The sequence below is a fragment of the Bufo bufo genome, chromosome 5, assembly GCF_905171765.1.
Source record: "Bufo bufo chromosome 5, aBufBuf1.1, whole genome shotgun sequence".
Lineage (NCBI taxonomy): Eukaryota > Metazoa > Chordata > Amphibia > Anura > Bufonidae > Bufo > Bufo bufo.
Window position 1 is genome coordinate 271,914,468 of NC_053393.1, and position 26,831 is coordinate 271,941,298.

General features: G+C 45.5%; 1 protein-coding gene across 1 annotated transcript in view; it reads right to left on the reverse strand.

The window, feature by feature from the left end:
- TRIO (trio Rho guanine nucleotide exchange factor) overlaps positions 1–26,831 on the reverse strand; it is a 796,191-nt gene that overhangs the window by 570,723 nt on the left and 198,637 nt on the right.

Sequence of the window (26,831 nt, forward strand, 5' to 3'; positions counted from 1 at the left end):
AAACGCGTTGAGCCTTGGTACCCTGGAATTAAAGTGATTGATCAAAAGCTTGCTCGTCTCTGCTGCCATCAGTCTCTGCCACTCTACATGCGACCCTGGCCGGGGGGTTTAAAGTCACAGTTGTTACGAGCTTATCCTCGTGACTACCCCCCAGTGAAGTGAGTGCTTATTATAATTTTATGGCCTTTTTTTTATAGCGATTTTAATGTCTTTTACGACCTTTGTAAAGCCAAGGTGTCGTAAATCCTAGGTGGTCTGCCCCCCAGAAATCCTGGGTGACCTATAAAGGGCTTAAAGAAAGTGTGTGTTCTATCTAGTTTGCTGAGTTTCATTACTTTATGCCAGGCCTGAACAGTATTCCATAAAACAGGGAAATCAAGTATGTTAGGAGGATGTGTAGCTTTTGGTAGGTAAAGGAGTGCTAAAAAGGGAGATGTGGGGGAAATATTGTTTTTCCTTATCTACATTCACAAAATGTGTTTTACCTCGCATCCAAATCGATAACATATCGAAAGTTGGCAGCCAGGTTATATAGTGAAATGTCAGGGAAATTAAGACCTCACATTATCCGTTGCTGAAGTTTATAAAGGCTAATACAATTACAATTCCTCAAGGAAGAGCTCCAGATGAATCGTCTAAAAGTTTTCTGAAGAAGTTTGACGTCTGATGAGAGGAGCAGTAGGGGGAGAGTTTAAATTAGAGTAATTCAGGGATGGCCACCATTTTAAGTAGGTGACATCTGCCAAAGGAGGACAGTAAAATGATGCCAGGATTGAGTTAAAGGGAACCTGTCACCAAAAAAACGCTTACTTAGCTGTTAATAGTACCTTATAGTGCTGCATAGTAGTTTCCTAATGCACTTTTTCATCGTTTAGCCGCATCTAGCCTCCTTGAGAAATCGATGTTTTATTCAGCCGCTGCCCCCTGCTTCAAGTCAGGTTTGAAGTCAAGGGGGCAGCGGCCTAGGCGTCTCCAATGCTGCTCTCCCCGCCTCCCGCCGCCTTTATTGACAAGCCGGATCTCAGTGCCGGGACCGCGCTCACAGCCCGCATGCGCAGTAAAGGGCTGCTGTAGCGCGATCCCGGCTCCGGCTCGTACACTCAGCCGGCTTCAGTTTCGCTACTGCGCATGCGCCCGCCAGCCTTACATACTAGCACAGTTACAGAAGATGCCAGGCGCATGCGCAGTAGCGAAACTGAAGCCGGCTGAGTGTACGAGCCGGAGCCCGGAATCGTGCTACAGCAGCCCTTTACTGCGCATGCGGGCTGGGAGCGCGGTCCCGGCACTGAGATCCAGCTTGTCAATAAAGGCGGCGGGAGGCGGGGAGAGCAGTATTGGAGACGCCTAGGCCGCTGCCCCCTTGACTTCAAACCTGATTTGAAGCAGGGGGCAGCGGCTGAATAAAACATCGATTTCTCAAGGAGGCTAGATGCGGCTAAACGATGAAAAAGTGCATTAGGAAACTACTATGCAGCACTATAAGGTACTATTAACAGCTTAGTAAGCGTTTTTCTGGTGACAGGTTCCCTTTAAGGAAATGATTGAGGCAATAAGGGGACGGTAATTCAGTTTATATAGTTGGGCTGGGTTGGCTGCTAATTTAACCCCCAGATAAGTAAAGTTTTCGGGATGCCATTGAAATGGAAATGAGGTACCCCAATGTTTCCTGGCTGTGCGGAAGACTGCCTCTGATTTATGAAAGTTAACCTTGAATCCAGAAATAGCGCCAAAGGATGCTATAACTGACATTATCTCTGGTATTGCTTGACATGGGTTTGAGATGAATAATGACATCAGCAGAGGCCAGTAGTTTATTTTCAACTGAACCTGTATGAATACCACGGAATGGAGAGTTTGTAAAATTCTAATTAGGGGATCTAGTGCTAAATTAAACAGTAGAGGAGATGGTGGGCAACCTTGTCTCGTTCCTCTGCCTACTTTGAAGGAGGAGGAGCAAACAGAGTTCACCCAAATTGCAGAATAGGGATTATGGTACATCATCTGAACAGCAGTACAGAACAAAGGGCCAAAGTGTTTTAACCTAAGAATTTCCTTAAGATAATTCCAGGACACTCGATCGAAAGCCTTGTCCACATCTTGGCTGACTAGGATATTCTTAGTTTAGCGATGTACTCTGCTGGATGATATTGCCCCAACTGCCGTTCTAATGTTGTATGTGATGGATTTCCCTAACAAAAAAAAACAGTTTGTGAATGGTGTATAATATCAGAGAGAATGGTTTGAAGCCTGTTTGCCATTATTCTATTGAATATTTTAAAATCAGCATTTAAAAGCGATATAGGGCGGTAACACTACCAGTAGATTATCTTTATCTGGTTTTGGGATAACTGTTATGCATGCATCATTAATCCGTTGGGAAAAGTGGTGGAAAAAATAATGTGATTATGCAAGGAGTGTAAATGAGGGCTCAGTGTGCGACTTAGAGTTTCTGTCACCAGAATTAACCCTATTAAACTGGCTGACATTAGCGATGTGCTAATGTCAGCTGAACCTAAATAGCCTATTCATACTTTTATCTATGCCCCAGTTACTGCAGAAATATAACTTTTATAATATGCTAATTAGCTTCTAGGTGCAGGGGGGGGCGTTGCCCCTGCTTCTAGAGGCGCCATTCTTCCCCCTCTGGCCATGCCCTGCTACACTAGATTGACAGGGCCAGGGGCCTTAGAGAATTTGAGGGATTTTTATAGAGGCCTTAAAGGGGGTATTCTCATCTTAATGATCATACTGTATTTCATTAAGTATGTGCCAATGATCATTTTTGCCAATATAAACTATTATTAAATTTCTACCTTTCTAGGTCAAATATTGTGGATTGTACCCCAGTGTTTGATTTGGTCTTCCCTAGAAACGTCCACCTCCTCTGGAGCGAGTCCCTGGGCCGCGCTTGTGCATAAGCTCCTCTTCTTTCTTCTTGCCTGCCGCTCAGTCATCACATGAGCGCGCACCCCGATGCTCTGTATGCAGCGGACATAGAGGGAGAGAATGGTGGAGGCGGAGGGGAGCTGTCAGCCTTCAGCAGCGCAGCCCCGATCAGTGAATGGTGAGGAGAACAGGGCTGCGCTGCTGTGTTCAACTGTCCCGACCCCCCCCCCCCCTCCTGCTGTGGATAACTGGCCCGACCCCCTCCCTTACCTCTCTTTCAGTGCAGCTGATGTCAGCTGTTAACCCCTTCCAGGGATGGAGCTGCGAAGCTCTGTTACAGTGCCGACCCCCCTGCTGTGGATAACTGTCCCTACCCTCTTCCCCCCCTACTGTGGATAACTGTCCCTACCCCCTTCCCCCCCTGCTGTGGGTAACTGTCCCTACCCCCTACCCCCTTCCCCCCCCCCCCCCCCCTGCTGTGGATAACTGTTCCTAACCCCTTCCCCCCCCCCCCTGCTGTGGATAACTGTTCCTAACCCCTTCCCCCCCCCCCCCCCCCCCTGCTGTGGATAACTGTCCCAACCCCCTTCCCGCCCTGCTGTGGATAACTGTCCCTACCCCGTCCCCCCCCCCCTGCTGTGGATAACTGTCCCTACCCCGTTCCCCCCCCCTGCTGTGGATAACTGTCCCTACCCCGTTCCCCCCCCCTGCTGTGGATAACTGTCCCTACACCCTTCCCCCCCCCTGCTGTGGATAACTGTCCCTACCCCCTTCCCCCCCTGCTGTGGATAACTGTCCCTACCCCCTACCCCCTTCCCCCCCCCCCTGCTGTGGATAACTGTTCCTAACCCCTTCCCCCCCCCCCCCCCCCCCCTGCTGTGGATAACTGTTCCTAACCCCTTCCCCCCCCCCCCCCCCCTGCTGTGGATAACTGTCCCAACCCCCTTCCCGCCCTGTTGTGGATAACTGTCCCTACCCCCTTCCCCCCCCCTGCTGTGGATAACTGTCCCTACCCCGTTCCCCCCCCCTGCTGTGGATAACTGTCCCTACACCCTTCCCCCCCCCCCCTGCTGTGGATAACTGTCCCTACCCCCTCCCCCCCCCCTGCTGTGGATAACTGTCCCTACCCCCTTCCCCCCCCTGCTGTGGATAACTGTCCCTACCTTCCCCCTCCTGCTGTGGATAACTGTCCCCACCCCCCTCCCCCCTCCCCTCCTTCACAGGCATCCGGCTTGCCATGGCATAAAGGCAGTGCGGGGCGAGAGGCCGCCGTACGAAAAGTACTGCAGGTCCAACTTTTTCGTCCGGCGGCCTCTCACAGCGCACTGCCGTACTGCGCCGGAGCCCCACCCCCCTCCCATTATAGTCAATAGGGACGGAGAGGCGACACGGCTAAATAGCGGCAGGACGGATCCGGCAGGCTGTCCTGCCGCTAGTGTGAAAGTACCCTAAGGCCGAATGCACGCGGCCGAGAGCGGTCCGTGGTATGCCGGGCTGGATTCCTGTTCAGAGCAGGAGCGCACGGCGTCATTGGTTGCTATGACGCCGTGCGCTTCATGCCGCAGCTGCACTACAGTAATACACACGTATAGTGAATTACTGAAGTACAGTGGCAACATGAGGCGCACGGAGTCATAGCAACCAATGACGCCGTGCGCTCCTGCTCTGAACAGGAATCCAGCCCGGCATACCACGGACCGCTCTCGGCCGCGGAACACGGCGGTGTGCGTTCGGCCTAAGCCTAATCAGGCTCTTGCTGGGAAGAAAGGAGCCTGACCAGGCTAAGTGTAATATAAAATACACTGCAGTACACTATACAGTACTGCAGTGTATTATAGAGGCATCAGACCCATTGGATCTTCAAGAACCAAGTTGGTCTGAGTAAAAAAAAAAAATATGAAAAAAGTATTAAAGGGGTATTATCATCTGGGTAATCATGTTTCATGTTTCTGCTTTGGGGGCAGATGGGCGGCTATATGAGGCTAATGGGCGGCTTTGGGGGCTGATGGGCGGCTATATGAGGCAGATGGAGGCACTTGGGGGCAGATGGAGGCACTTGGGGGCTGGTGAAAGAGAAACCGATGTAGTAGAGCTGAATATGCGGCTGTTCTGACAGTGCTAGTTGAAGACAAAAACAGATGTAGCAGATCTGTATATGTGGCAGGTCAGCATCAATGCTGGTGAAAGAGAAACAGATGTAGCAGTGCTGAATATGCGGCTGTTCTGACACAGTGCTGGTTGAAGAGATAGACAGATGTAGCAGAGCTGTATATGAAGCTTTTCAGACACAGTGCTAGTGGGGGAGTAGAATAAAGATGTAGCAGGGCTGTATAGGAAGCCATTCAGCCAAAGTGATGTTAGGGGACTGGAGAAGACATATGTAGCTGAGCTGTATATGCATCTATAAAGATACATAGTGTGAGGTTTATACACAACTGGAGTACAGCTGTAATGGAAACAAATCTGCATCAGTGCTGGTGGGTGGGGGTTGGTCAAGCTTTTGGGCTAATGTATAATATGGAATTATAGTTTTTGATGCACAGAATGGGTTTGTAAAAGATCAGACAGAGATTTTCTCTGTAAAACTGCAGAACAGCCATGTGTTACTGTACACTGAGCTCACTTCACATGGCTCTCTGAGTGACCATTCCCCTCACAGACACTGCAGACTGATGAGTCATACTTTTCACATGAACTAGCAGTGTGATGTCATAAGGAGGCGTGGCCGGCCTTCACTCTAGCTGCCTAAGCCTGCCCAGCCTTAGCTGCAGAAAAACCAGGAAGTGACCAGCTTGCTGGCAGCAATTGAGAATGAAGTAGCAAGATGGGAATACCCCTTTAATTTCATTTTGACTAATAGGTGCGTTTAAAATTAGTCGATGATCATCTGTTAGGGTGGGAAGAAGGTTAGTATTAAGAAAACGGGACCCTGGAAATATGTCTTCTCAGGTAGCGGTATATAAAGATTCAAAGAAGGATTTCAATTGTTCCCCAATTTTCATAGGATGAGATATGAAGGAACACGTTTGTAGCTTTAATTTAGAAATTTTTGTGGCTGAACGAAAAGGTTTGGTGAGAGATGCTAACAGTCTGCACGCTTTATTACCGAACGGAAATATCTGTGGTTTTTCATAATTCACATCTAATAATGCTCGCTCATGAGCAACTGCTTCCGCCTCCACTTTAGCATTTAAATATTGTTGTTTTGTTTGAGGAGTATTGAGGAGTTTAAACATGCCTGAGTAAGGGTAGTCAATGAGGCCATCAACTTTTTTAGATTATGGGAGGCATAGGAAATAATCTGTCCTTGGATAACTGCCTTTTAGGCGGCCCAAAAAAGATTAATGTCTTCCCTATGTCTCTCATTGTCTGAGGTGTAATTCAACCAGAAACCAGTAAGCATGGATTTAAAATCTTCAGAGCGGAACAAGTAGGAAGGGAAACGCCATCTTTTGGAAAGAGGGATAAGCGTAGTTAGGGCCGATTCAAAAATGACAGGGGAATGGTCAGATCTAAAAATATCCATAATTCTAGATGATTTCAGAAGGTGAATAATAGTATGTGCCATCAACCAGTAATCAATTCTCGTATGAGAGTTGTAGACATAAGAGTAATGCGTGTAGTCAGAGTCTGTGGGGTTCAGTAATTGCCAAGGGTCTATCAGGTCAAAATGATCCATGAGCATTTGAATGGCGTTAGTGGCCATAGTGTGAGAAGGAGTACGCTGTTGAGATCTATCTAATAACATGTCATGAACTTCATTAAAGTCCCCTCCCACTATGACGTTATTTACATCCCAGCCGGCTATAGCTGTCAGCAGTGATGCAAAGAAGGCCCTATCGGAGGCATTAGGGGCATAAACATTTACTAAACTGTAGATTGTAACATAGTAACATAGTACATAAGTCCATCCAGTTCGGCCTGTTATCCTGCAAGTTGATCCAGAGGAAGGCAAAAAACCCTGTGAGGTAGAAGCCAATTTTCTCCACTTTAGGGGAATAAAAAATTCATTCCCGACTCCAATCATGCAATCAGAATAACTCCCTGGATCAACGACCCCTCTCTAGTAGCTATAGCCTGTAATATTATTAAGCTCCAGAAATACGTCCAGGCCCCTCTTGAATTCCTTTATTGTACTCACCATCACCACCTCCTCAGGCAGAGAGTTCCATAGTCTCACTGCTCTTACCGTAAAGAATCCTCTTCTATGTTTGTGTACAAACCTTCTTTCCTCCAGACGCAGAGGATGTCCCCTTGTCACAGTCACAGTCCTGGGGATAAATAGCTGATGGGATAGATCTCTGTACTGACCCCTGATATATTTATACATATTAATTAGATCTCCCCTCAGTCGTCTTTTTTCTAAAGTGAATAACCCTAATTTTGATAATCTTTCAGGGTACTGTAGTTGCCCCATTCCAGTTATTACTTTAGTTGCCCTCCTCTGAACCCACTCCAGCTCTGCTATGTCTGCCTTGTTTACAGGAGCCCAGAACTGTACACAGTACTCCATGTGTGGTCTGACTAGCGATTTGTAAAGTGGTAGGACTATGTTCATATCACGGGAATCTATGCCCCTTCTGATGCAACCCATTATCTTGTTGGCCTTGGCAGCAGCTACCTGACACTGGTTTTTGCTGCTTAGTTTGCTGTTTATTAAAATTCCTAGATCCTTTTCCATGTCAGTGTTACCGAGTGTTTTACCATTTAGTATGTACGGGTGAATTGCATTTTTCCTTCCCATGTGCATAACTTTACATTTATCAGTGTTAAATCTCATCTGCCACTTATCTGCCCAAACCTCCAATCTATCCAGATCCCTCTGTAGTAGTATACTGTCCTCATCAGTGTAAATTACTTTACACAGTTTAGTGTCATCTGCGAAAATTGATACTTTACTATGCAAGCCTTCTACAAGATCATTAATAAATATATTGAAGAGAATAGGGCATATATTGTACCTTCAATAATAACCCTGACCAGGATATACCTGCCCGCCAGGTCCTCGATAGTCTCCAATATTTCATGTTGAATAAGAGATCTAAACAAGATAGCTACACCTCTCATTTTACTATAGAAGGAAGCTTCAACGCAAGTTGGGAACCTTTTGTTACGTAAAGGAGGATTCCCTTTGACCCAGTGGGTTTCCTGTAAAAATACAATGTGTAATTTAAGCTTATGCAGATGATCCAATCCTTTTTTATGTTTTATTGGAGAATTAAGTCCATTAACATTCCAGGAACACCAAGTTAAGGTGGAAATGGTGGACGCAGTAACATTATTATTGCTCGCCATTTAACCAATACCAGCGAGTGGCCAAAAGTAATATAAATGCGATGAGTAAAAGAAGGAAGAGAACCTGTCCCAGCGAGCAGGCATTCCCCCCCCCCCCCCCCCCCCCCAGTGACTCACGAAGCTCCCCTAAGTGATACGCACAGTTATCCCCGCTATATAAAAATCCAAAGAACAACCAGTTGCCACCGTGCTGCTCGTCAACCCGTGACAGCAGCACTATGGTAACATGGAATAAAACATACTCTAATACAGACCCCATTACCGGAGTGCAGATTAGGTAGTCTGATCAAGAGAAACAAAATATCAACTAGAAACAAAAGTCCCTGGTGACTCAGCATTCAAGTAGGTGCTGTAGGAGAGGGCGAAGCTCGACTTGAAGCGTGAAGATAATCTAGGGCTCTCTGAGGGTCATTGAAGACCAATACTTAGTCTCCCATGGAAAATCGGAGTGTGGCAGGATATTGAAGAGCAAATCGGATCGATTTATCCAATAGTAGTTTGCAGACAGGGTTGAAGGCTCTTCATTTTTCTGCCACTGTTGAATAAGTCCTGGAATAGAAGGAGCTTGAATTGTTCATAGCTGACTGTGGGAGCTTGGAAAAAGGCTGTCATGAGTCAGATTTTATCCTGGTAGTTGAGGATTCCAAAAAATGACAGATCTTGGTTTTCAGGAGAAGTCAGCACGTGGGGGGCCAACTCTGTGAGCAAGTTCTAGCAGTATTTTATATGAGGCGTCCCCCAACTTGAGGTAGCCATTCGGATGTGAACCATAATAGTTTGTTGGGACGGACAGATTCATGAACTCTAATAAGGTGCAAAATATTGTGCCGGGACCGGTTTTCCAGGTCATCCACCTTATTATGCAAAGTGACAAGTAATTGCTCCTTTTCTTCTAATTGTTCGCAGCATGCGTGGACTGTATCCTCTAGATCAGAGACTCTGCTAACCTTCAGATAGACTAGGATTATGAGCAGTTACTTGAGAGACAATGAGGTCCAAGGAGGACTGAAAGGCCGCCAGCCTGGTACCATTAATAGATCAGAGATGGCTTGGGCTGTCGCCTTTGATGTATCCATAGAGGGGTCCTCAGACAGGTGACTTGGAGAGGATGGCGTTTGGCTGTGGGTTAGGGTTCGTGGACCCTTAGTAGTAGCTGTATTTTTCCCGACAAACTTATCCATGGTGCTACAAGATGGCGATGATTTGCTGTATCGGTCAAGCAATTTAAAGAGACTAGCGAAATCACTTTTTCGATTGTATTACATGAAAAAAAAACTAAACAAGAGTGTCCCAAACGGAGAGCATGGGTGCTGGACAAATAATGCTTATATCACATGTGGAAGAAAGTTCCTCTATACGAAGATCCAGTAAAAGGAGAGCAATCTTAGCCTGTATAGTGCCAGTAAAATGTGGGTAGTGAACTGCCCGTGGCTGTACAAAAGAGAATATATGATATAGATCAGAGACCAGTCCTGCAGCACTGCTGTAATAGTGAGTCTCGCAGACTGCACTTTATGGTTAATGGCACGTGATTAAAGGTGCGCCTGCTAGTATGATTTTTTTTATAGCAGCGGAGGGTGTGATTGTGCCTACTTCACACTTTTTTAATCCCACTCGGTTCTGAGTGTAACCAGAGGGAATTATTTGTTCTGTGGTGGGGAGAGAGCAGCAGCACTACACACCGGAAGCTGCGCTTGCCTCCACGAGGCATCGGCGGGCGAGTCAGTGCAGGCTGCCACGAGGTAGAAGGTCTCTGGGCTTCCAGGAATACAGGAGAGCCGGGCAGGTAAGTATCTGCCATTGTCCTACCCTTATCCAGTCCCCGTGCCACCGGTTGCGGTCAATGAGTGCGTGGGGCAATTTTCAGAGCAAGGAGACCAGAGCTCTGTTAAAATGAGACCATAGCGAAGCACCGCCTCCCGGAAGTCCCATTCATAATTTCTAGCAGGAATAGGGAATGGTACAACACAGGTATCCCAGGAGAGGTTAAAGGTAGTCTTTGAACCAGGAACAATGCATTGTAGGGCTATCTCAGCTGAACATATTGATAGCTTTCATTTAGTAATCCTTTGCTTTATTCTGGAAAACAAAATACTTTTGATCCATAAGCATATGCCATTAACTGCACCAAGCCACTCTGTGCACTCTTGCTTCTTCTGGAGACCCTTTTTCTTGGTTAACAAAATGACTATACAGAAACCTGGTCTTATCAATTAAGAAGAGGGGCTGATAGAGAAAGCATGAGGAAAAAGGGTTCAGAGTCTGACTGGGAGGTAAAAGTTGAGCTCACCCTACAATGCACTGTGCCTGCATTCACAGTGAATATCCTGGTGATCGTTTCCCTTTCATTTCCCCACCATCACTGATGACTATAAAGTGTCACAGCCCCAGAGTCTCCGCTCTCCCCTACAGCAGAGACACCAGGAAAGCCGGCAAGGGAACAATCAGAGTGGTGCCTTGCCGACAAGCGATCCGATTGGCTAGTCTCTGCAGACTAACCAATAGTAGCGCTTCATTGAAAAAAAAATTTAGGCTGTGATCTCCACACTGGTGATCGCAGCCTAAAATTGGGTAAGACCCCCTGTGTGCCGCCAGTGCCCCTATCTTTATGCCCCCTCAAAGCGAGGTCCTCTGTCCAGCTAGCGATGGCAGCGGCTCAGGAATGGATCCGCTGCCATCAGCAGAGTGTCAGCTGTAACTTACAGCTGACATTCTGCTGCAAAGGCAGAAATCGGTGCTGGCACCGATCTCGGCCGTTTAACCCCCATCGATGCCGCGGTCAGGAGCCTCCGGCGGCATCCATGGTGTTGAGAGGGAGGGAGCTCCCTCTCTATCATCAGGCTGCTGCTGCGATGGCAGCAGCCCAATGGTTGCCATGGCAACCAGACACCTTACAAAGGCGGATTGCAATGCACTGTATAGCCATCAGATCCAAATGGTTCTTGATAAAAAAAAAAAAAAGGAAAAAAAGGGTAAATAAAAATTTAAATAAAAAAAAAAAAACACAACTACACATAATTGGTATTGTCAAGTCCGTAACAAACTAACCTATAAAAGTGTCATGTAAGTAAGCCCACGGGGTGAACGCCATAAAAAATATTGTTAAAAACAATGACGGAATTGCTGTTTTTGTCACCTCACCACCACAAAAATATAAACAAGTGATCAAAAAAGTGACAAGTGATCAATGTACCTAAAAATGATACCAATAAAAACTACAGCCCGTTCCGCAAGAAAAAGAAAAATAGCCCTTACACAGCTATTTTTACTAAATAAATTAGACTTATGCTGTTATCCCACTGTTCTGGTATACAAAGATGGATCTGTGGATAACAGTGCATTGTACAGAAATACCAGTGAAGGTTTTTAGTTAGAGAAATTCCACCCACAGAAAGCTGTGACGCCTTTGGCTCAGCTAGTAAAGCATTTGCCTCTGATACAGAAAGTCCCTGGATCGAGACCTACCAGTGACTATGTGGATAAAAGTGCACAGGGGTGTTCTCAATTACTATAATGTTCAAGTCCCTAGTTATATGGAGGAATTACTTAATTTAATCCCTTTCCAACCACCGCTATACATTCTATGGGATCAGTGATCAAACAATTGCATATGTTAGAGTCCCCTAGGGTGACTCAAAATAAGTAAAAGTTTTTAAAACTATAAAAAAAAAATATAAAAATTGAAATCAAACCCTTTCTCCATATTAATAACAAAACTAAACAATAAAAAATAAAGATCATTGTTGTGCACAAAATGTCCGTACTATTGAAATATATGTATACAATTTTTTCCAGGGTCACCGAGTTCCCAATCCACCCCTGTGTCAATGTAAAATGGACAGTTACGATTCATTACAATATAATAGGTATTGTACTATAAGTAGTTAAAGTCCCAGCTGTGCGGTAAAAAAAATAAAAAAGGGTTTTATAAAAATAAACATTTTCAAGTAAAAGAAAAAAACAACAACAACTCATCAAGCCTGGTCGTATTGAAAATAAACTGGAAAGAAAATAAACACTTGGAATTGATGAATCCGTAATGACCTGCTCTATAAAAATATCACGTGATCTATTTCAATCAGGTGAACATTGTAAAAAAAATAATTATAAAATACAATGCCAAAAAAGCATATCAAGGGATCAAAAAGTGACATGTACCCCAAAATAGAACCAATGATAATGGCAACTCTGCTCAGTTGAGGGAAAACTTAAAAAAAAAAAAAAAAAAAAGATGGTTGTTAGAAAATGGCTGTACTGGCACCCCAGAGGCTGTTTGAAAGCAACATGGCGCCTGTAAACCAATCCATCAAAATCTGTTTTGCAAAACCCAAAAGGTGGACTTTCCCTTCTGAACCCTGCAGCATACCCAAACAGCAGTTTACATCCACATTTATGGCATTTTCATACCCATGCCTAACAATTTAAGGGGAATAGTGTGAGTCTCAGATGGCACAAGCTGGGCACAACATATTGGAAACTGAAATGCCACATTTGGAAAACTTTCCATTTTTATTTTGCACAATCCCCTGCTCATAAATTTCGGCAAAATACCTGTGGTATCTAAATGCTAACTCCACCCAATGACAAATAACTGAGGGGTGGAAATTCCAAAACTGGGTCACTACTCTGGGTTCCATTTATTATTTCACCCCAGAACCTCTACAGTTGTCAGCACAAGATGCGTAAATCACCACACTGGTGCTCAAATGCGTATGGGGCCCTTATACTCATGAGCTGTGTCCAAATTAGGGCCACATGTAGGGCGTTTATAAAAATCAGGAAGCACATAATAATAGGGCCTACTTTTCAGATAGGCACACGCTGGGCACAACATATTGGGCATTGAAATAGCAGATCTGTGGGGAAAATAATTTTCACTTTGCACTGCTCTGTAAAACACCTGTTGGGTCAAAATGCTCACTACACCCCTTGGTAAATACTGTGAGTGGTGTGGTTTCACTTCATGGGGGATTTTTTTTTTTTTTTTTTATTAACCTCAAAGCTTCTGCATTTGTTGGCCAGTGCTGTATAAATCATCAAACTACAGTAGGCCAGAAACGCACATGCACTTTCCCTTCTAAACCCTGCTGTGTTCGTCCATCAGCAGTATTGTTGTACTCGGGGGGGGGGGGGGGGGGGAAACTGTTTAATAAATTTTTTTTTTTTTTTTATAAAAAAATATCCAAATCTTTGGCGATTCCCAGGAGCACCATCAACTTTATCATAACCAAATGGGAAGAACATGGCACAACAGCAAACCTGCCAAGAAACGGCCGCCCACCAAAACGCACGGACCGGGTAAGGAAGGCATTAAATCAGAGAGGCAGCACAGAGACCTAAGGTAACCATGGAGGAGCTGCAGAGTTCCACAGCAGAGACTGGAGTATCTGTACATAGGATGACAATAAGCCGTACGCTCCATAGAGTTGGGCTTTATGGCAGAGTGGCCAGAAAAAAGCCATTACTTTCAGCTAAAAACAAAAAGGCACGTTGTGAGTTTGCGAAAAAAAAATGTGGGAGACTCACAAAATGTATGGAGGAAGGTGCTCTAGTCTGATAAGACTAAAATTGAACTTTTCGGCCAAAGAAAAGGCTATATCTGGCGAAAACCAAACACAACAAATCACCCAAAGAACACCATCCCCACAGTGAAACATGGTGGTGGCAGCATCATGCTGTGGGGATGTTTTTCAGCAGCTGGGACTGGGAAACTGGTCAGAGTTGAGGGAAAGATGGATGGTGCTAAATACAGGGATATTCTTTAGCAAAACCTGTACCACTCGGTGCGTGATTTGAGGCTACGACGGAGGTAGGGATGAGCGAACCCGAACTGTATAGTTCGGGTTTGTATCGAATTTTGGGGTGTCCGTGACACGGACCCGAACATTTTCGTAAAAGTCCGGGTTCGGTGTTCGGCGCTTTCTTGGCGCTTTTTGAAAGGCTGCAAAGCAGCCAATCAACAAGCGTCATACTACTTTCCCCAAGAGGCCATCACAGCCTTGCCTACTATTGGCATGGCTGTGATTGGCCAGTGCAGCATGTGACCCAGCCTCTATATAAGCTTGGGTCACGTTGCGCTGCACGTCACTCTGCTGATTCAAGCTTAGGGAGAGGTTGCAGCTGCGACGTTAGGGCGAGATTAGGCAGATTAACTCCTCCAAAAGACTTCATTCTGTGATCGATCTGCAGCTGTGGATCATTGAAGTGCTAATATTGACTTGCTCACTTTTTTGAGGCTGCCCAGAGCGTTTTTAGATCACTTTTTTTCTGGGGTGATCGGCGGCCATTTTGTGACTTGTGGTGCGCCAGCACAAGCTATCACCAAGTGTATTTAACCATCAATAGTGTGGTTATTTTGTGCTATATCCTACATCAGCTGCAGGCTGAGCCTGTGTCACCGAAGTGCATTTAACCATCAACAGTCTGGTTATTTTTTGGCCAAATACTACATCTGGTGCAGGCTGAGCCTGTGTCACCCAAGTGCATTTAACCATCAACAGTGTGTTTTTTTTTTGGCCATATACTACATCAGGGGCAAGTTGAGCCTGTCACCCAGCGCCTAAAAAATAGACCTGACATTTCTATTCAACCAAATCTGTAGTGTTTTAGCTGGTCAAGTTATTTGTAGTGACCGTAAAAGCAGACTTTTTGTTCTGGGTTGAAAAACTATTCCCAAATTTGCCATTCTCAAAATAACTCGTTTCTGGTATTTGAGGCCTACTTGAAATCTATCCCAAAAAGGATATCTTACATTGAAGGTGCTGATAGTGTCGTTCAGAAAAACCTAAGACACACGCTATCGTGCAGATAGAAGTCTGATTCTGTGATTAAACCTATACCTGTCACATAGCGCAAAAAAAAAACAGCCTGACATTTCTATTCAACCAAATCTGTAGTGTTTTAGCTGGTCAAGTTATTTGTAGTGACCGTAAAAGCAGACTTTTTGTTCTGGGTTGAAAAACTATTCCCAAATTTGCCATTCTCAAAATTGTGGTGAACGGGAACAATGAGGAAAACATCTAATAAGGGACGCAGATGCGGACGTGGACATGGTCGTGGTGGTGTTAGTAGACCCTCTGGTGCTGGGAGAGGATGTGGCCGTTCTGCCACAGCCACACGTCCTAGTGAACCAACTACCTCAGGTCCCAGTAGCCAGCAGAATTTACAGCGATATTTGGTGGGGCCCAATGTCATTCTAAGGATGGTAAGGCCTGAGCAGGTACAGGCATTAGTCAGTCAATTGGGTGGCCGACAGTGGATCCAGCACGTTCACATTATCTCCCACCCAGTCTTCTGCAGAAAGCGCACAGATGGCGCATGAAAACCAAGCCAATCGGTCTGTCACATCACCCCCATGCATATCAGGGAAACTGTCTGAGCCTCAAGTTATGCAGCAGTCTCTTATGCTGTTTGAAGACTCTGCTGCCAGGGTTTCCCAAGGGCATCCACCTAGCCCTTCCCCAGGGGTGGAAGAGATAGAATGCACTAACGCACAACCACTTATTTTTCCTGATGATGAGGACATGGGAATACCACCTCAGCACGTCTCTGATGATGACGAAACACAGGTGCCAACTGCTGCGTCTTTCTGCAGTGTGCAGAATGAACAGGAGGTCAGGGATCAAGACTGGGTGGAAGACGATGCAGGGGACGATGAGGTCCTAGACCCCACATGGAATGAAGGTCGTGCCACTGACTTTCACAGTTCGGAGGAAGAGGCAGTGGTGTGACCGAGCCAACAGCGTAGCAAAAGAGGGAGCAGTGGGCAAAATCAGAACACCCGCCGCCAAGAGACTCCGCCTGCTACTGACCGCCGCCATCTGGGACCGAGCACCCCAAAGGCAGCTTCAAGGAGTTCCCTGGCATGGCACTTCTTCAAACAATGTGCTGACAACAAGACCCGAGTGGTTTGCACGCTGTGCCATCAGAGCCTGAAGCGAGGCATTAACGTTCTGAACCTTAGCACAACCTGCATGACCAGGCACCTGCATGCAAAGCATGAACTGCAGTGGAGTAAACACCTTAAAAACAAGGAAGTCACTCAGGCTCCCCCTGCTACCTCTTCTGCTGCTGCCGCCTCGGCCTCTTCTGCTGCTGCCGCCGCCTCGGCCTCTTCTGCTGCTGCCGCCGCCTCGGCCTCTTCCTCTGGAGGAACGTTGGCACCTGCCGCCCAGCAAACATGGGATGTACCACCAACACCACCACCTGCGTCACCAAGCATCTCAACCATGTCACACGGCAGCGTTCAGCTCTCCATCTCACAAACATTTGAGAGAAAGCGTAAATTCCCACCTAGCCACCCTCGATCCCTGGCCCTGAATGCCAGCATTTCTAAACTACTGGCCTATGAAATGCTGTCATTTAGGCTGGTGGACACACACAGCTTCAAACAGCTCATGTCGCTTGCTGTCCCACAGTATGTTGTTCCCAGCCGCCACTACTTCTCCAAGAGAGCCGTGCCTTCCCTGCACAAACAAGTGTCCGATAAAATCAAGTGTGCACTGCGCAACGCCATCTGTGGCAAGGTCCACCTAACCACAGATACGTGGACCAGTAAGCACGCCAGGGACGCTATATCTCCCTAACTGCACACTGGGTAAATGTAGTGGCGGCTGGGCCCCAGGCGGAGAGCTGTTTGGCACACGTCCTTCCGCCAAGGATCGCAGGGCAACATTCTTTGCCTCCTGTCTCCTCCTCCTACTCAGCTTCCTCCTCCTCTTCTTCCACCTGCTCATCCAGTCAGCCACACACCTTCACCACCAACTTCAGCACAGCCCGGGGTAAACGTCAGCAGGCCATTCTGAAACTCATATGTTTGGGGGACAGGCCCCACACCGCACAGGAGTTGTGGCGGGGTAAAGAACAACAGACCGACGAGTGGTTGCTGCCGGTGAGCCTCAAGCCCGGCCTGGTGGTGTGCGATAATGGGCGAAATCTCGTTGCAGCTCTGGGACTAGCCGGTTTGACGCACATCCCTTGCCTGGCGCATGTGCTGAATTTGATGGTGCAGAAGTTCATTCGCAACTACCCCGACATGTCAGAGCTGCTGCATAAAGTGCGGGCCGTCTGTTCGCGCTTCCGGCGTTCACACCCTGCCGCTGCTCGCCTGTCTGCGCTACAGGGTAACTTCGGCCTTCCCGCTCACCGCCTCATATGCGACGTACCCACCAGGTGGAACTCCACCTTGCATATGCTGGACAGACTGTGCGAGCAGCAGCAGGCCATAGTGGAGTTTCAGCTGCACCATGCACGGGTCAGTCGCACTGCGGATCAGACACACTTCACCACCAATGACTGGGCCTCCATGCGAGACCTGTGTGCCCTGTTGCGTTGTTTCGAGTACTCCGCCAACATGACCAGTGGCGATGACGCCGTTATCAGCGTTACAATACCACTTCTATGTCTCCTTGAGAAAACACTTAGGGCGATGATGGAAGAGGAGGTGGCCCAGGAGGAAGAGGGGTCATTTTTAGCACTTTCAGGCCAGTCTCTTCGAAGTGACTCAGAGGGAGGTTTTTTGCAACACCAGAGGCCAGGTACAAATGTGGCCAGACAGGGCCCACTACTGGAGGACGAGGAGGACGAGGATGAAGCATGTTCACAGCGGGGTGGCACCCAAAGCAGCTCGGGCCCATCACTGGTGCGTGGCTGGGGGGAAACTCAGGGCGATGACGATACGCCTCCCACAGAGGACAGCTTGTCCTTACCTCTAGGCAGCCTGGCACACATGAGCGACTACATGCTGCAGTGCCTGCGCAACGACAGCAGAGTTGCCCACATTTTAACGTGTGCGGACTACTGGGTTGCCACCCTGCTGGATCCCCGGTACAAAGACAATGTGCCCACCTTACTTCCTACACTGGAGCGTGATAGGAAGATGCGCGAGTACAAGCGCACGTTGGTAGACGCGCTACTGAGAGCATTCCCAAATGTCACAGGGGAACCAGTGGAAGCCCAAGGCGAAGGCAGAGGAGGAGCAAGAGGTCGCCAACGCAGCTGTGTCACGCCCAGCTCCTCTGAGGGCAGGGTTAGCATGGCAGAGATGTGGAAAAGTTTTGTCAACACGCCACAGCTAAGTGCACCACCACCTGATACGGAACGTGTTAGCAGGAGGCAACATTTCACTAACATGGTGGAACAGTACCTGTGCACACCCCTCCACGTACTGACTGATGGTTCGGCCCCATTCAACTTCTGGGTCTCCAAATTGTCCACGTGGCCAGAGCTAGCCTTTTATGCCTTGAAGGTGCTGGCCTGCCCGGCGGCCAGCGTTTTGTCTGAACGTGTATTCAGCACGGCAGGGGGCGTCATTACAGACAAACGCAGCCGCCTGTCTACAGCCAATGTGGACAAGCTGACGTTCATAAAAATGAACCAGGCATGGATCCCACAGGACCTGTCCATCCCTTGTGCAGATTAGATATTAACTACCTCCCCTTAACAATATATTATTCTACTCCAGGGCACTTCCTCATTCAATACTATTTTTAATTTCATTTTACCATTATATTGCGGGGCAACCCAAAGTTGAATGAACCTCTCCTCTGTCTGGGTGCCGGGGCCTAAATGTGTGACAGTGGCCTGTTCCAGTGGTGGGTGACGTGAAGCCTGATTCTCTGCTATGACATGAAGACAGATTCTGCGCTGACATAAGGCCAGATTCTCTGTTACGGGACCTCTCTCCTCTGCCTGGGTCTAAATGTGTGACAGTGGCCTGTTCCAGTGGTGGGTGACGTGAAGCCTGATTCTCTGCTATGACATGAAGACAGATTCTGCGCTGACATAAGGCCAGATTCTCTGTTACGGGACCTCTCTCCTCTGCCTAGGTGCCTGGGCCTAAATATGTGACAGTGGCCTGTTCCAGTGGTGGGTGACGTGAAGCCTGATTCTCTGCTATGACATGAAGACAGATTCTGCGCTGACATAAGGCCAGATTCTCTGTTACGGGACCTCTCTCCTCTGCCTGGGTGCCTGGGCCTAAATGTGTGACAGTGGCCTGTTCCAGTGGTGGGTGACATGAAGCATGATTCTCTGCTATGACATGAAGACAGATTCTGTGCTGACATAAGGCCAGATTCTCTGTTACGGGACCTCTCTCCTCTGTCTGGGTGCCGGGGCCTAAATATGTGACAGTGGCCTCTTCCAGTGGTGGGTGACATGAAGCCAGATTCTCTGCTATGGCATGAAGAGACTGATTCTCTGCTGACATGAAGCCAGATTCTTTGCTATGGCATGAAGAGACTGATTCTCTGCTGACGTGAAGCCAGATTCTCTGCTATGGGACCTCTGTCCAATTGATATTGGGTCATTTTAATTTTTTTTATTTTTATTTTAATTCATTTTCCTATCCACATGTGTTTGCAGGGGATTTACCTACATGTTGCTGCCTTTTGCAGCCCTCTAGCTCTTTCCTGGGCTGTTTTACAGTCTTTTTAGTGCCCAAAAGTTTGGGTCCCCATTGACTTCAATGGGGTTCGGGACGAAGTTCGGTTCGGGTTCGGATCCCCAACCCGAACATTTCCGGGAAGTTCGGCCGAACTTCTCGTTCCCGAACATCCAGATGTTCGCTCAACTCTAGACGGAGGTTTACCTTCCAGCAGGACAATGACCCCAAACACACTGCTAAAGCAACACTTGAGTGGTTTAACCACCTCAGCCCCCATAGCTTAAACACCCTTAATGACCAGGCCACTTTTTACACTTCTGACCTACCCTACTTTCACCGTTTATTGCTCGGTCATGCAACTTACCACCCAAATGAATTTTACCTCCTTTTCTTCTCACTAATAGAGCTTTCATTTGGTGGTATTTCATTGCTGCTGACATTTTTACTTTTTTTGTTATTAATCGAAATTTAACGATTTTTTTGCAAAAAAATGACATTTTTCACTTTCAGTTGTAAAATTTTGCAAAAAAAACGACATCCATATATACATTTTTCTCTAAATTTATTGTTCTACATGTCTTTGATAAAAAAAAAATGTTTGGGTAAAAAAAATAAAATGATTTGGGTAAAAGTTATAGCGTTTACAAACTATGGTACAAAAATGTGAATTTCCGCTTTTTGAAGCAGCTCTGACTTTCTGAGCACCTGTCATGTTTCCTGAGGTTCTACAATGCCAGACAGTACAAACACCCCACAAATGACCCCATTTCTGAAAGTAGACACCCTAAGGTATTCGCTGATGGGCATAGTGAGTTCATAGAACTTTTTATATTTTGTCACAAGTCAGCGGAAAATGATGATTATTTTTTTTTTCTTACAAAAGTCTCATATTCCACTAACTTGTGACAAAAAATTAAAACTTCTATGAACTCACTATGCCCATCAGCGAATACCTTGGGGTGTCTTCTTTCCAAAATGGGGTCACTTGTGGGGTAGTTATACTGCCCTGGCATTCTAGGGGCCCAAATGTGTCATAAGTAGTTTGAAATCAAAATCTGTAAAAAATGGCCGGTGAAATCCGAAAGGTGCTCTTTGGAATGTGGGCCCCTTTGCCCACCTAGGCTGCAAAAAAGTGTCACACATGTGGTATCTCCGTACTCAGGAGAAGTTGGGCAATGTGTTTTGGGGTGTCATTTTACATATACCCATGCTGGGTGAGATAAATATCTTGGTCAAATGCCAACTTTGTATAAAAAAATGGGAAAAGTTGTCTTTTGCCAAGATATTTCTCTCACCCAGCATGGGTATATGTAAAATGACACCCCAAAACACATTGCCCAACTTCTCCTGAGTACGGTGATAGCAGATGTGTGACACTTTTTTGCAGCCTAGGTGGGCAAAGGGGCCCACATTCCCAAGAACACCTTTCGGATTTCACTGGCCATTTTTTACAGATTTTGATTTCAAATCATTTCTCACGCATTCGGCCCCTAAAATGCCAGGGCAGTATAACTACCCCACAAGTGACCCCATTTTGGAAAGAAGACACCCCAAGGTATTTCGTGATGGGCATAGTGAGTTCATGGAAGTTTTTATTTTTTGTCACAAGTTAGTGGAATATGAGACTTTGTAAGGGAAAAAAAAATAAATAATCATCATTTTCCGCTAACTTGTGACAAAAAATAAAAAATTCTAGGAACTCGCCATGCCCCTCACGGAATACCTTGGGTGTCTTTCCAAAATGGGGTCACTTGTGGGGTAGTTATACTGCCCTGGCATTTTCCAGGGGCCCTAATGTGTGGTAAGTAGGTAAATGACCTGTGAAATCCTAAAGGTGCTCTTTGGAATGTGGGCCCCTTTGCCCACCTAGGCTGCAAAAAAGTGTCACACATGTGGTATCGCCGTATTCAGGAGAAGTTGGGCAATGTGTTTTGGGGTGTCTTTTTACATATACTCATGCTGGGTGAGAGAAATATCTCGGCAAAAGACAACTTTTCCCATTTTTTATACAAAGTTGGCATTTGACCAAGATATTTATCTCACCCAGCATGGGTATATGTAAAATGACACCCCAAAACACATTGCCCAACTTCTCCTGAGTACGGCGATACCACGTGTGACACTTTTTTGCAGCCTAGATGCGCAAAGGGGCCCACATTCATTTTATGAGGGCATTTTTAGACATTTGGATCCCAGACTTCTTCTCACGCTTTAGGGCCCCTAGAATGCCAGGGCAGTATAAATACCCCACATGTGACCCCATTTTGGAAAGAAGACACCCCAAGGTATTCAATGAGGGGCATGGCGAGTTCATAGAATTATTTTTTTTTTTTGGCACAAGTTAGCGGAAATTGATATATATTTTTTTTCTCACAAAGTCTTCCTTTCCGCTAACTTGGGACAAAAATTTCAATCTTTCATGGACTCAATATGCCCCTCACGGAATACCTTGGGGTGTCTTCTTTCCGAAATGGGGTCACATGTGGGGTATTTATACTGCCCTGGCATTCTAGGGGCCCTAAAGCGTGAGAAGAAGTCTGGAATATAAATGTCAAAAAAAATTTACGCGTTTGGATTCCGTGAGGGGTATGGTGAGTTCATGTGAGATTTTATTTTTTGACACAAGTTAGTGGAATATGAGACTTTGGAAGAAAAAAAATTATAATTTCCGCTAACTTGGGCCAAAAAAATGTCTGAATGGAGCCTTACAGGGTGGTGATCAATGACAGGGGGGTGATCAGGGAGTCTATATGGGGTGATCACCCCCCTGTCATTGATCACCCCCCTATAAGGCTCCATTCAGATGTCCGTATGTGTTTTGCGGATCCGATCCATGTATCAGTGGATCCGTAAAAATCATACGGACATCTGAATGCAGCCTTACAGGGGGGTGATCAATGACAGGGGGGTGATCAGGGAGTCTATATGGGGTGATCACCCCCCTGTAAGGCTCCATTTAGATGTCCGTATGTGTTTTGCGGATCCGATCCTTGTATCAGTGGATCCGTAAAAATCATACGGACATCTGAATGCAGCCTTACAGGGGGGTGATCAATGACAGGGGGGTGATCAGGGAGTCTATATGGGGTGATCACCCCCGTCATTGATCACCCCCCTGTAAGGCTCCATTCAGACGTCCGTATGCGTTTTGCGGATCCGATCCATCTATTAGTGGATCCGTAAAAATCATACGGACATCTGAATAGAGCCTTACAGGGGGGTGATCAATGACAGGGGGGTGATCAATGACAGGGGGTTGATCAGGGAGTCTATATGGGGTGATCAGGGGTTCATAAGGGGTTAATAAGTGACAGGGGGGGGTGTAGTGTAGTGTAGTGGTGTTTGGTGCTACTTTACTTATCTACCTGTGTCCTCTGGTGGTCGATCCAAACAAAAGGGACCACCAGAGGACCAGGTAGCAGGTATATTAGACGCTGTTATCAAAACAGTGTCTAATATACCTGTTAGGGGTTAAAAAAATCACATCTCCAGCCTGCCAGCGAACGATCGCCGCTGGCAGGCTGGAGATCCACTCGCTTACCTTCCGATCCTGTGAACGCGCGCGCCTGTGTGCGCGCGTTCACAGGAAATCTTGCGTCTCGAGAGATGACGCATAGATGCGTGACTCTGCGCACGGCTGCCGCCTCCGGAACGCGATCCTGCGTTAGGCAGTCCGGAGGCGGTTAAGGGGAAACATGTAAATGTGTTGGAATGGCCTAGTCAATGCCCAGATCTCAATCCAATAGAAAATCTGTGGTCAGACTTAAAGATTGCTGTTCACAAGCGCAAACCATCCAACCTGAAGGAGCTGGAGCAGTTTTGCAAGGAGGAATGGGCAAAAATCCCAGTGGTAAGATGTGGCAAGCTCATAGAGACTTATCCAAAGCGACTTGGAGCTGTGATTGCCGCAAAAGGTGGCTCTACAAAGTATTGACTTTAGGGGGGTGAATAGTTATGCATATTGACTTTTTCTGTTATTTTGTCCTAGTTGTTGTTTGCTTCACAATATATATATAAAAAAATAAAATAAAAAAAAACATCTTTAAAGTTGTGGGCATGTTCTGTAAATTAAATCATGCAAATCCTCAAACAATCCATGTTAATTCCAGGTTGTGAGGCACCAAAATACGAAAAAAGTCAAGGGGGGGTGAATACTTTTGTAATGCACTGTATCAGGGTGGATTTGATTTAAATCAAAATGATTTAAATCACGATTTAAATCACTAGTCAGTAAGGCTTGATTTAAATCATAGTTTTCTACATAAAGACTAATTCTTTCTGGTATAACTTATAATATGCAAGTAGATGAAGATTTAAACAACTTTTCATATTAGTTTGATTCTGCATTCATAGGTTTGTAGAAGTTAGGATTAAGGTATTTTTCTCAACTCTGTTCATGTTATAACATTTTTGCTGTGAAGAAGAGGCATGTGATCTCTGCTGAGTCAAATTCAGTTTTGAGAACTGCAAAAGTAAACCAAGCATCTGTGATAATATCTTGTAGGCAGAGAAACTGCCCAATAATCTTACAAAAACCTCTGGAAGAGCATGACATTGTGGATGGATTAATGGAATTTATTTACCAAAAAAATTACACCCAAGCATTCTGCTAGCATTTCCCGCTGCTCTATGACATTGTCTGCCTACCTTTAAATCTTCTGAAATAATGATCCCTAAATCCCTTTCCTCAGGTACTGAGGTTAGGACTGTATCACTGATTTTATATTCTGCTCTTGGGTTTTTTACGCCCCAGGTGCATTATCTTGCACTTATCAACATTAAATTTTAGTTGCCAGATTTTTGACCATTCCTCTAGTTTTCCTAAATCCTTTTCCATTTGGTGTATCCCTCCAGGAACATCAACCCTGTTACAAATCTTTGTGTCATCAGAAAAAAGACACACCTTACCATCGAGGCCTTCTGCAATATATATTAAACAATATGGGTCCCAGAACAGATCCCTGAGGTACCCCACTGATAACAAGACCATGGTCTGAATATACTCCATTGACTACAACCCTCTGTTGTCTGTCCCTCAGCCACTGCCTAATCCATTCAACAATATGGGAGTCTACGTACAGCCTTATTCTACATAATTAAAAAACGAATCTTTATTTCATGATGGAATAACCTTTTGATGGTAATATATTTTCCTCAAAAACCATCTTATATATAAAAAAAATCTGATTTAAAATCAAAAAAATCAGAAAAAAAAAAAATCATTGATTTTTATCCACCCTGCACTGTATATACACATCCAACACGTGTGTGTGTGTGTGTGTGTATATATTATTATTTTTTAAACAAGTTGAAAAATCCAGCTTCCCATAAAAGGCGAAATTTATTTACTTGCGGTAAAAAATCCATGTACAGTCTACGCGTTTCGGACCCTCACATAATGGTCCTTCATCATGACATACACAAATAGAAATGCGCTCCCGTCTTTTATGGGCATGGGTTAAGCAAGAAGCAATTACATTATTCCATCACCTGCTCATCAAAAAGAAGCTCTACACACATGAAATGACAAACAAATCCAGGGATCCAAAAATCCAACTCACTAAAAAAAATTCATTTGTATTGGAGAACTAATTCATGTTTTTTATTCAGACCATTCGGTACACAACTTCCCAATTTAAACATCCAAAAAGCTGCTCTGCTTAATAACTTCTGTCTATGATCACCCCCTCTAATAGGGTAACAAACTCTTTCAACCCCTTGTCCCGCAAACGCTGCTGTATTGCCTTTGTCAATAGCGGCAAAATGTAAACTTGCCGCTGAAACATTGAGTGTATTAAAGTGGGGGATGTCAGATAGAGGTTTCCCAATTCTGACCTTGATCTGCTTTGTCCTACAATCCACATACTGCAAATGGCATTCCTTGCCTGTAATAACATATATTGCAAAGTCTGTATTGCAGTTTATATAATGTTGAATCACATGACTGCCACCATTCGCCGTAGAAGTAACGGTCTGGCTGACAGTCATGTGACTACAGCATATACATCTTTTGCTTCCACATTTATAATTACCCTTATACGTAAGCCAAGTAGATTGTTTTACAGTATGATCGTAAAATAGGCTAGGACTGATCTTTTGACCTATAGTGGGGGCTTTTCTCGGCACACATTTCACTCATGCCAGGACTATGTCGCTCCATTCTTTATCATAATTCAATATTGGTAAATACTGTTGAATGATTTTACAAACCTCTGCATATTCTTCACTGTATCCCGTAACAAAGGTAATAGACTTCCCTTTTTCTTACTAGTAAAAAAATACTAGTAAGAAAAAGGGAAAATCTATACGAAATAGTGAATACGCAGAGGTTTGTAAAATCATCCAACGGTATTTAGCCTATTTTACGATCATACTGTAAAACAACCTACTTGGCTTACATATAAGGGTAATTATAAATGTGGAAGCAAAAGATGTATATGCCGTAGTCCCATGACTGCCAGGCAGATTGATAACACGAACTACAGAAGCTTTTCCAGACTTTAGAATAAATCTTGGAAGCAACCTTTTTCCTGCTAGCTGCCATGGTGTTAATTATGGCGTCTGATAAACCCTTGGACCTCAATGTCACCCTTTCAGGTTCCAAGCCGCCAGATGTAATTTTTCCACCATGGGATGGTAGACCGGGCCCTGCGACAACAGATCCTGCCTCCAGGGAAGAATCCATAGGCTCTGAACTGAAAGGAGCTTTAGAAGAGGGAACCATGGCTTTTTCGGCAACAATGGAGCTATTAAAATCACATGGGCCTTGTCTAGGCGGATCTTTTTTAGCACCCTGGGAACTAGCTGAAGAGGAGGAAAGGAATATACCAGCTAAAAAGTCCCATTTTTGCAACAATGCATCTACTCCTATGTTTCCGTCGAAGGGGTTTAGGGAAAATAAATTTTCTAGCTTTGTGTTTTCTGCTGAGGCAAACAGATCCACTTGGGGAGTACCCCATAGGTTCATAATCTGGAAAAAGACCTGCTTTTCTAGGCTCTATTCCGTTGACCTCAGCGAAACCCTGCTTAAGAAATCTGCTCTTGTATTTAGGGACCCTTCCGCCCAGAAAAATATTTTTTCTGTCAACAGACTCAGCCCTACACTTCTTGTTTCCCCTTTATGGTTTAGGTAGGCAACCACCGTAGTGTTGTCTGTTCATATTTGAATGGCCTTTCCATTTATATTCTGGGAGAACGCCTTCAGAGCTTCCCAAACTGCGGACAATTCCCTAATTTGAAAAGATCCTTGGACCATTGTCCTTAA